We start from the raw sequence: 9,786 nt of genomic DNA on the forward strand, positions 1-9,786 counted from the left end.
TAATATTTGAGATAAACTTCTATCTTGCCTTAAGCCACTAGATTTTCTATTAACTGCAGACAAACTTAATACATTAAGGAGAATGTTGAGTGGCCTGCCATTATGTAGGATGGGGGCTTGGGTTATTTTCTTTTGTATTTTTCCAAATTTAAACACTTTGAATTAAGCATGATGATTTAAAAAATGGATAAGCATCTTTCTAAATGTAAAACAGGTTTTATAATGTCAGAGCTTTATTCCAAACCCAGGTCTGTCTGCTTTAGACTTACATTGTTTCCAGCAGATTAGATTATCTCTGATGAATAAAACTCCCAAGACAACAGCTACACCTAGGAGCCCTTTATTGCATGCCAGGCACTTCATTCATAGTAACTTTTTTAATGCCTGCTGAAGCCCAGTGAGAAGGCAAATGACCAACCTGTCCTGTCAGATGCCATGGAAGGACATGAGGGTGGACCAACCTGCCATCTAGTGGGTGAAGAGCACTGCACTGAACCCAGGCAGGCCACTCTCTCAGCACCATGCTGGGCTGCTCCCCGTCTGCTGAACCATTTGCTGAACCTATCTGGAAAACAGGGCAGTTCTCTACCATGGAATTTGCTGTCATTCTCTCTAAGGAAAGATAGAAGACTGGATGTCTTCTCTGGCTACTTTTTGGTGTATGATGGTAGAAAGTACCAGGCACCTTTCCTGATTTCATATGGAATGTGCCTCAGGTAAATATCCTAGACAAAGCATAATATTGCTAACATATCTCATATTTATGATATTTCTTTGTGCTTACATCATCATTTCTTTTTTCTTGGACCAAGATATAATCAGGTCCAAAGTATGCCAGGCTAATTTGTGACAAGTCTCACTTGTTTGTCAGTTCTAATGGGATCATGTGAGTGACCCAAATGAGTGACTTTGACCCCTATATGCCCTGCCTACCACAGGGTTCTTGGATGAGTCTAGTTGGGAGCTTGGCACAATGCTCGTTGAGTATAAGACACTGTAGACATGATGACTCTGCTTTGCCTACTATCCTTATTCATTAGTTTCTCATGAATTCCTGCATCCCTGCACTTGTCCATGCATCCATCCAGCATCCATCCAGCAGATACTTGTAGATATGGGGGATGGTAACACTGAAAAGGCAGACACAAGTTCCTGCTTTCTCAGAGTTCAGGTCTTTTGAAGAGAGAGATAAACAAAAGATTATAATAACATATGGGAAGCTTCATAAATTCCCAGATTTGTCTGAACCTTTCTTAGACTCAAACTGTTTTTACTAACACAGAAAGTTCACAATCTTTGGCCTGTGACAGAGTCTCATAGAAGCCTAACAAAAAAAGAATTTTAAAAAGGAGGGTAGAAAAATGTTTTGTTTTGATTAGCAGCTGCTCATGAATCTTAGGAGACTCATTGTCTGATCTTCTCTGGCCTTGGTCACTGACCCATGCTTATTTTCGAGGCCAAGATGAGGTCAGAATGTTCAGAACTTCCTAAAATTCTAGAAGTTACTGAAAATATTATTAATGGGAACACAGGCACCAATATTTTCTTCTCAGGTCAAGGTTTCTAAAATGACAATGAATATTTTGTATAATGCCTTGGTGATCTCAGGGGGCCCTCGGAGCAATACTGGCAGAAAGTGTGACCAAGGAGCTCCTTTGTGGGTGAGAGACCTAGGCTTAGAGAGACAGTAACTTGCCAGCATCCTCAGACTTTCAGTGGCGCTGGGATCCCTATCCCAGTTGTCCATGTCTCACACCTCTCCCTTTTACTGGGGTTTCCAAAATCTGACTGAGCATGAGATAGTATTATTAATGGTATTCTTTACTGCATAAGTGACTTACTGGCTCTATCCTTGGTGGACTGTGGGAAGCTTAGAGAATGAGAATAGAATGAGCTAGCTAGTATGCTAGAGGAGGTGTGGGTATTTATCTGTAGTAAGTCTTGGTGGTTCTATAGACCCCTAAGGTGGTGGCACTGGGAGGGACCCCAGGCATCATCTAGATACAGTTCACTAGGTACACAGAGATGAGAAGGCTAGGGCTTAGGACTGGAGATGCTAAGGCACTAGCTGAAGAGCACACATCTGCTGTTTTTCCTACTTAGGAATCCTGTTCATCAAGTTTCACTGCATTAGGCAAATGAATGAAGGCTAACTGTGTAAATGCCATTTTGTTTTCCTTTTATCCTTCAATTTCTCTGCATTCTCAGAAAGACAAAAAATAACAAATGCTGGCAAGGCTGTGGAGACTAGGGAACTCTGTATACTGTTGGAGGGAATATAAATTAGTTTAGCCTTTATTGATAATAGTTCCTCAGAAAACAGAATTACAATATGATTTAGCAATTCCACTACTGGGTATGTTGCAGCAATACTCACATAGCTATGTTTATTGCAGCACAATTCAAAATAGAATCAATTTAGTGACCTTTAAGGAGTGAAAAGATTCCAGTTTTTTTCAGTGGAGTCTGAAGATTCTTCTCTTATACTAGCTTCGGCCTCCAACACAGGTTTCCTTCCTCAGTTTAGGCAGCTGGTATCCCAGTACTTGTCCTGCACATTTTCCCTAGACTAGCTTCTTCTGAGTTCTGTTTTTTCTGCCTTTTTCACAGCTGGAGGAACACAGGAATATGAGTATAGAAAGCACCAAATCCCAATGGGATCCTGTTCTTGTGTCCTGACTCCTCCTATACCTCCTCCATTACAGCTCTTTGCCAAGGTGTTCTCCTGAGGGCTGCTCAGCAGTGCTGTATTTGCTTGTTCTGCCTCACCACCTTCTTTCTTTCTTTCTTTCTTTTTTTTTTGGAGACAGAGTCTCACTATGTTGCCCTCAGTAGAGTGCTATAGTGTCACAGTAACCTCTAACCTCTAACTCTTGGGCTTAAGTGATTCTCTTGCCTTAACCTCCCAAGTAGCTGGGACTACAGGTGCAGTGCATGTGGCTGGTGCCCTAACCACTGAGCACGGGCCCCAAGCCAGCCTCACCACTTTCTTTGCTTGATTATTGGCTTTGACTTTTTCCTGGACTCCTCTGGTTCTCGCTGTTTTTGGTCACCTCTCTCTTTGGTCCACGCATGTTTTTTCAAGTCTGCACCATCTTCATTCTCCAGATTTTTATTTCTTCCTCTTGGGCCTTGCGCTTAGTGCTGCTACCATCTTTCTCTTTGTCTCTGCCTACTTGTCTCTAGCAACCTAGCCCGCTTCCCTGAAATTTTGTCCTAATTTGTGGGAGGAAAACCAAGAGTCTGTGACTCAGATATAAACGCCTTGCTTGCATTTTGGAGACTTTTATCACTAGGACTCTACCTAAGTAGCCTGCATTCAGGCCTTTGTCCAGAAGAGTAACACACTGGTCACACTGGCAGACAGGAAGCTGATGTAAAGTTTGCACTTGCATGAGGAAATATCTAAACACTTATTTGTTTTCAAAGATCATCCTTTTTGTGTGATTTATAGTCTTATAAAACAAATCAATAACAAGATGGTATTTTATTTTGAATTGAAACCAATAGTTCCATTTCAAAACAACTCTTCTGTGTGGATTTCCCCTCATATTTGTGATGGATTTGTGGCCCTCCTTGGTGGCTTTTCTCTACAGATCTGCTAAGCAGAATCCTTGTTAAATGAGCTGAAGTGAGAGGCTGTCTCTTCATGTCTTCTTTTTTGAGAGAAGGTGGAAGGAGCTAAGTAACAGGCTCCTCTTTGACTTTATCTTCTTGTTCTGACCACAGGTGGTGTGTTCTCACTCTTTCCCAAAGAAAAGCATTACCATGAATACTACTTTTGCAACTATGGCTTCCTATTAAAACCAGCTGGGGAGCTTTAGAAGCGTGCAAATACCCAGGACCCATCCAGGTGATTCTCATACATGGCAGGGTGAATGCTTTGGCCTGAAAAGGGTACCTGCTTCCTTGTGGTACCTGCTTTTCCTGCTCTCTCTGGCTCTTTCCATCCTTATCCAAATCCTAAGTCCACAGGTGCTCAGAAAAAACTGAAGTGGGTTATGCACATCAGTTCACATGCCCATTACACTGGTCTAAGTCTCTGATTTGTGCATTCAGTGTTCTTTCTTTCTTTATTTTTTTTATTGGGGAATCATTGAGGGTAGAGTTAGGACAAAATGAACCAAAAAACTTTATCTCCCTCAATAGCCTAGAGTTGCTGTTTGTTCAAAAGTCAGTTTGAACTATTCCCCTCTTTGTCTTGACTTACAATAGGGTCCACACTCAATTATTTTTTTAATTTCAAAAATTTAGGGGATAAAAGTGTTTTTTATTTTTTGTTACATAAATTGTATCATACTTTAGGGCTTTCAGTGCACCTGTCACCAGAAAAGTGTGCACTGTGCATGATAGGTAGATTTTTATCCCTCCCCACTCTCCCTCCTGTCTTAGTGTCTGATGTCCATTACTGCTCCTTATGACCATATAGATCTTTTTTTTAGCTTCCACTTATAAGTAAGAAAGTGTGGTATGTGTTTTTCCAGCCCTGAGATACTTAGGTTAATAGTCTCCAGTTCTATTCAAGAGCTATGAAAGACATTATTTCATTCATTTTTATGGCTGAGTAGTACTCCCTGGTGTATATGTATGTATGTATGTGTGTGTACTATATGTATGTATATATATGTATATATTACATTTTCTTTATCCACTTATCAATTCATGAGCCCTTAGACTGACTGCATATCTTTGCTACAGTGAATTGTGCTGGGAGAAACATTCAGGCACAGGTGTCTTTTTAATAAAATGACTTCTTTTCATTTGGGTACATGCCCAGCAGGGGGATTTCTGGATCAAATGTTAGGTCTACTTTTAGTTCTTTGAGGCGTCTCCATACTGTTTTCCCACCAACAGCATATACCTTTTTCCTTTACACCACAACACCAACATCTATAATTCTTTGATTTTTTTTTTTTGACAATTCTGTTAGGGGTATTGTGGTTTTAATTTGTATTTCCCTGATAGTTAGTAAAATTAAGCTTCTTTTCATATGTTTATTGGACAGTTGTCCACATTCTTTTGAGAAGAATGCATTCATACCTTTTGTCCACTTTTTGAAGAGGTTATTTGTTTTTTTCTTGCTGCTTTGTTTGAGTTCTTTGTAGATTCTGGATATTAGCCCTTTATTGACAAGTAGTTTGAATATTTCCTCCCATTCTGTAGGTTGTCTCTTACCTCTGTTGATTATTTCCTTTGCAGTGGAAAAACCTTTTAGTTTAATTAAGTCCTATTTTTTTGTTACTATATTTGCTTTTAGAGTCTTATTCATAAATTCTTTGCCTAAGCCAATGGATTGAAGAGGTTTTCCTTCATTTTCTCCCAGAATCTTTATGGTTTCAGGTCTTATGTTTAAGCCTTTATTCCATCTTGAGTTAATTTTTGTATTTGGTGAGAGATTGGGATCCAGTTTCATTCTTCTGCATGTGGTTATCCAATTTTCCCAGCAACATTTGTTGAATAGAGTATCCTTTCTCTGGTGTATATTTTTGTCTGCTTTGTCAAAGATCAGCTGGTTGTAACTATATGGTTTTATTTCTGGGGTCTCTTTTTTGTTATATTTGTCTCTGTGTTTTTCTTTATCCTAATACCTTGCTGTTTTGATTACTATAGCCTTCTAGTATAATTTGAAGTCAGTAATGTGATGCTTCAAAATTTTTCCTTTTTGCTTAGAATTTTTTTTTGGCTATTCAAAGTCTTTTTCTTTTCCATATAAAGTTTAACGTTGTTTTTTCTAGATCTATGAGAAATGATGTTGGAATTTTGATGATAATTGCATCTAATTTGTAAATCACTTTGGGTAGTATGAATATTTTAACAATGTTGACTCTTCTAATCCATGAGCATGGGATGTTTTTTATTTGTTTGTGTCATCTCTGGATTCTTTCATCAGTTTTGTAATTCTTCTTGTAGAGATCTTTCACCTCCTTGGTTAAGTATATTTCTAGGTATTTTGTTTTCTTTGTAGCTACTGTAAGTGATATTAAGTTCTTGATTTGATATCCAGCTTGATTGTTATTAGTATATAGAGATGCTATCATTTTGTGTATATTAATTTTATAAATTGAAACTTTACTGAATTTATTTTTAGTAAGTAAATAAAATTTCAATTCTAGGAGTCCTTTGATGGCATTTTTAGGGTTTTCTAGGTATAAGATCATACCATCCTCAGACATGGATAGTTTGACCTCTTTCTTCCTGATTTAGATGCCATTTATTTCTTTCTCTTGACTGATTGCTCTGGCTAGAATGTCCAGTACAATATTGCATAGAGCAGTGACAGTGTACATCCTTGTCTTATTCTAGTTCTTAGGGGAATGCTTTCAGTTTTGCCCTGTTCAGTATGATGCTGTCCTTGGGTTTATCATATATGGCTTTTATTATTTTGAGGTATGTTCTTTCTATGTCTAGTTTTTTGAAGGTGTTTGTCATGAAGAGGTGCTGGATTTTATTGAATGGCTTTTCTTCATTTATTGAGATAATCATATAGTCTTGGTTTTTACTTCTGTTTATGAGGTGGATTGTGAAGATAATAACTGTTTATGAAGATAATCTACAAGTAATGAGTGCGCTACTCTTCAATCTTGAATCTCACCTTCTGCTTTTGTAACCATGGGCCAGACACTGAGGGGGGAGGCCAGCTTCTTACCTCTTACTTTAACCCTGAAAGCCTCCATACCCTTGGCCTCCCCTCACTGTTCCTGCCCACATCCTACCTGTGCAGTATAGCTACAGTGGACATAATAAGATGCTAGTCTGGGTGTATTGCTGCTTTTCTTGGAGACTTCAGGGGCTTGGTGCTGCTAACATTCAGCCATGACTATCACAGCCCTGTGTGGCCCTCACACTTCTCTTTTCGGTTGCATTTTGTGGATCCTCCTTGCAGTTTGCTGCTCCCTCCTCAAAACCCTTCCTCTGGTTATCAGCAGGCAACACACCTCCAGTTCCAGACTCTTTCTGTATCTCCCTCTCTCTGCTTACCTCTCTCCTAGATAAAGCTCGCACATACTTCAAAACCTGGGAATAGCTTTCTCCCTTGGGGAAAGCTGTCCCTCAGGCCCCAGGCACATTTGATTTACTGTGTGGTCCTGTAGGCTGTAACCCAGTCCCTGGGCATGGTCCTTGATTGGTGACTCTGTGTCATGTCTTAACTGATGTTTATCTCACATACTAGACTATAAAATTGTGACAGAATGGCTTTGTTCAGCACTGTATTTACACAGTGCCTGACATGTCATTGGTGTTCAATTGTGAATAAATGAATGAAAGAAGGATGGTTATAACTCTTTCTGGGAAAAAAGGAACATCTTAAAATCATTCCTTTTTGGTTATTAACACGTTCAGGCATGTGAGCAGAGAGGGCAAGGGAAGGCTTTCCTTTGCTTGTTGCATAACCATGGAATCTGCTGGGGTTGTTTTTTTTCCTTTTGTCTCTGCTTTTGTGTTTGACCTATCCTTACCTGATCTGTAGAAAAATGGTAAAATTACACTGTGCTTTACCACCATGGTGGCTTTTCATCCTTGACCTTATAATGTGTGCAGTTGGCATGTAGTTCCTACTGCTTTTTGGAAGCCTGAATGTAGATAGGATTTGTGGGTATCTCAAAAACACACAGTCTGATGTAATCTCACAGCATTAAACTTCAAAACCATTTAAAATAGTAAACCTCAGAGTTGGCATGTTTAGTTCCTAGCTAGTGAAGGAAAAGGAAAGAGAAGGAATTTAAATCAAATGACAAAGTTTCTTTGCTTGATCCAACTTTAATCAGACTCTTGAATTATCTCCTAGGCTCATCTGCATAATTATAAAATCTAGTTTTTGCAAAAATCTTGCTAAGTCTGTTTTGTAAGAACTCTCTACCCTCAACATCTGATCATGGTCCTCATCCACCACCACTCCCCAGGTGGTGTCTGGTCACCCTGGCCTAACTTCAGCAGGAAGGATGTTAGTTGCACTTGGCCAGAATCTCCATTAAGCCCTTATTCCTGATGTTTCCTCCTAATAATTTTCTGTTTCCTTGTCCCCTCCCATTACATGGCTATGAGTTCCTACTTGCTTGTGTTGTATGGGGAGCCGAGTATCTCTACTCTACTGCAAGACCCCATTGCTGTGGTTCCCTACCTCATTGTAGTAATCTTGAATAAAGTCTGTTTTACTGTGCTTTTTAACAAGTGTCATTAAATGTATGGAGAGCCGAGTCTCTCTACTCTACTGCAAGACCCCATTGCTGTGGTTCTCTACCCCATTGTGGTAGTCTTGAATAAAGTCTGCCTTACTGTGCTTTTTAACAAGTGTCATTAAATAATTTTTTCTTTAAAAAAACCAACCAACTAACCAACGAATCAGAATGCATTTTTTTTTTAAAGTGGCAAGGTCAGATTTTATTAGACAGGAAGGTAGACAGAAGGAGTAAAAAAGCATCAGAGCTTCTGGCAAAGGGGAAGACCTAAGTCAGAAGTCTCCAACATGGGCCCTTTGTCTAGGGCAGACTGTAGTTTGAGTTGGGACTATTGCTGGCTCTGGGGTAAACAACTTTTTGCCACCTTCCTTCCCTATGCTATTCAATATTAATCATGAATAGAGACAAATAATAATAATTGTTACTAAAGAAATTCATCAGTGAAACTTTTCTTTTATTCAACTTTGTGTCTTCAACTTATGCCATTAAAAAATCAGAATTAGTCAATTGTAATAAAAGTCAAATATCTATAAGAAGTATAAGTCAGACAATTACTAATCATACAGCTGAAGTAATGTTTTATTTTCTTGATTCTTTCCTGAATTTTATTTATTTTTATTTATTACATTTATTTTATTTTTTAATTTCAGATTAATATGAAGGTACAAATGTTTGTGTTTTTTAGGTAAAGTTCAAGTTGTTCACCCCTTCAACCCAGGGGTATGCTGTATACCCTTACATTGTGCCCATTAGACGAGATCTTACCAATCACCTTCCTTCTTTCACTTCTCTTTCTCTTCCCTCCCTGAATTTAATTTTGTTTTTCTCTCATGTGGGAGTGTAGTTGGACCCCAAACTAATATGAAACCAATAGATAAATGACTACATTCTTGAGTTTTAAAACAAATAATTATCATTTAGAACAGAGAGTTAACTCAGTTTTAAAGTTATTATTCAAAATCAGTATATTATTTACTGTATGAACATAATTTTGCACTTACTAAACAGAAAAATACCTTGCAGTTAATGCTCTTCAATTTTACTGTTTTAAGTTCTGAATAGAAATGAAAACTCCAAGTAGTCACAGAGAATAACAGAGTAGAGAAAACTTGAGTTCTGCTTATTTGTCATTACCATACATCTCTATGCCATTATCACTTATGCTAAATCTGTTTCAACACAGAAATATTCAAATACTACAGGATTGGAGACATAGGCTGTACCTGAAGTGAGCCTAAATGGTTCTGAATTGTGATGAACTTGACCCTGGAAGGAAGCAGTATAGCTACATCTGCTTGTTTTGGAATTATAGAATTGGTCTCTATTACTGGGTTGTCTGAATTAACTTTCACATAAAGGTGAGTAAGACATGGAACTAAACAATAAAAATTTACAATCTCATAGGAATACAGACCACATTTAAAAACATGATAGAAAGGCACTTACTTGAAGCTTACATACATATGGTTAAAACTCTGTAGTAACCAATCGATTGTTTAGAACTTGGTCCAATAGTAATTTTATTTGGTTTCATTTTTTTACTCTTCTTTGCTTCCCTCCTCTCCCCTCCCCTCCCCTCCTCTCCCCTTCCCTTCCTTTCTCTTTCTTT

This window comes from Otolemur garnettii, unplaced genomic scaffold, assembly GCF_000181295.1.
Source record: "Otolemur garnettii isolate 467f Iridium unplaced genomic scaffold, OtoGar3 scaffold00062, whole genome shotgun sequence".
Lineage (NCBI taxonomy): Eukaryota > Metazoa > Chordata > Mammalia > Primates > Galagidae > Otolemur > Otolemur garnettii.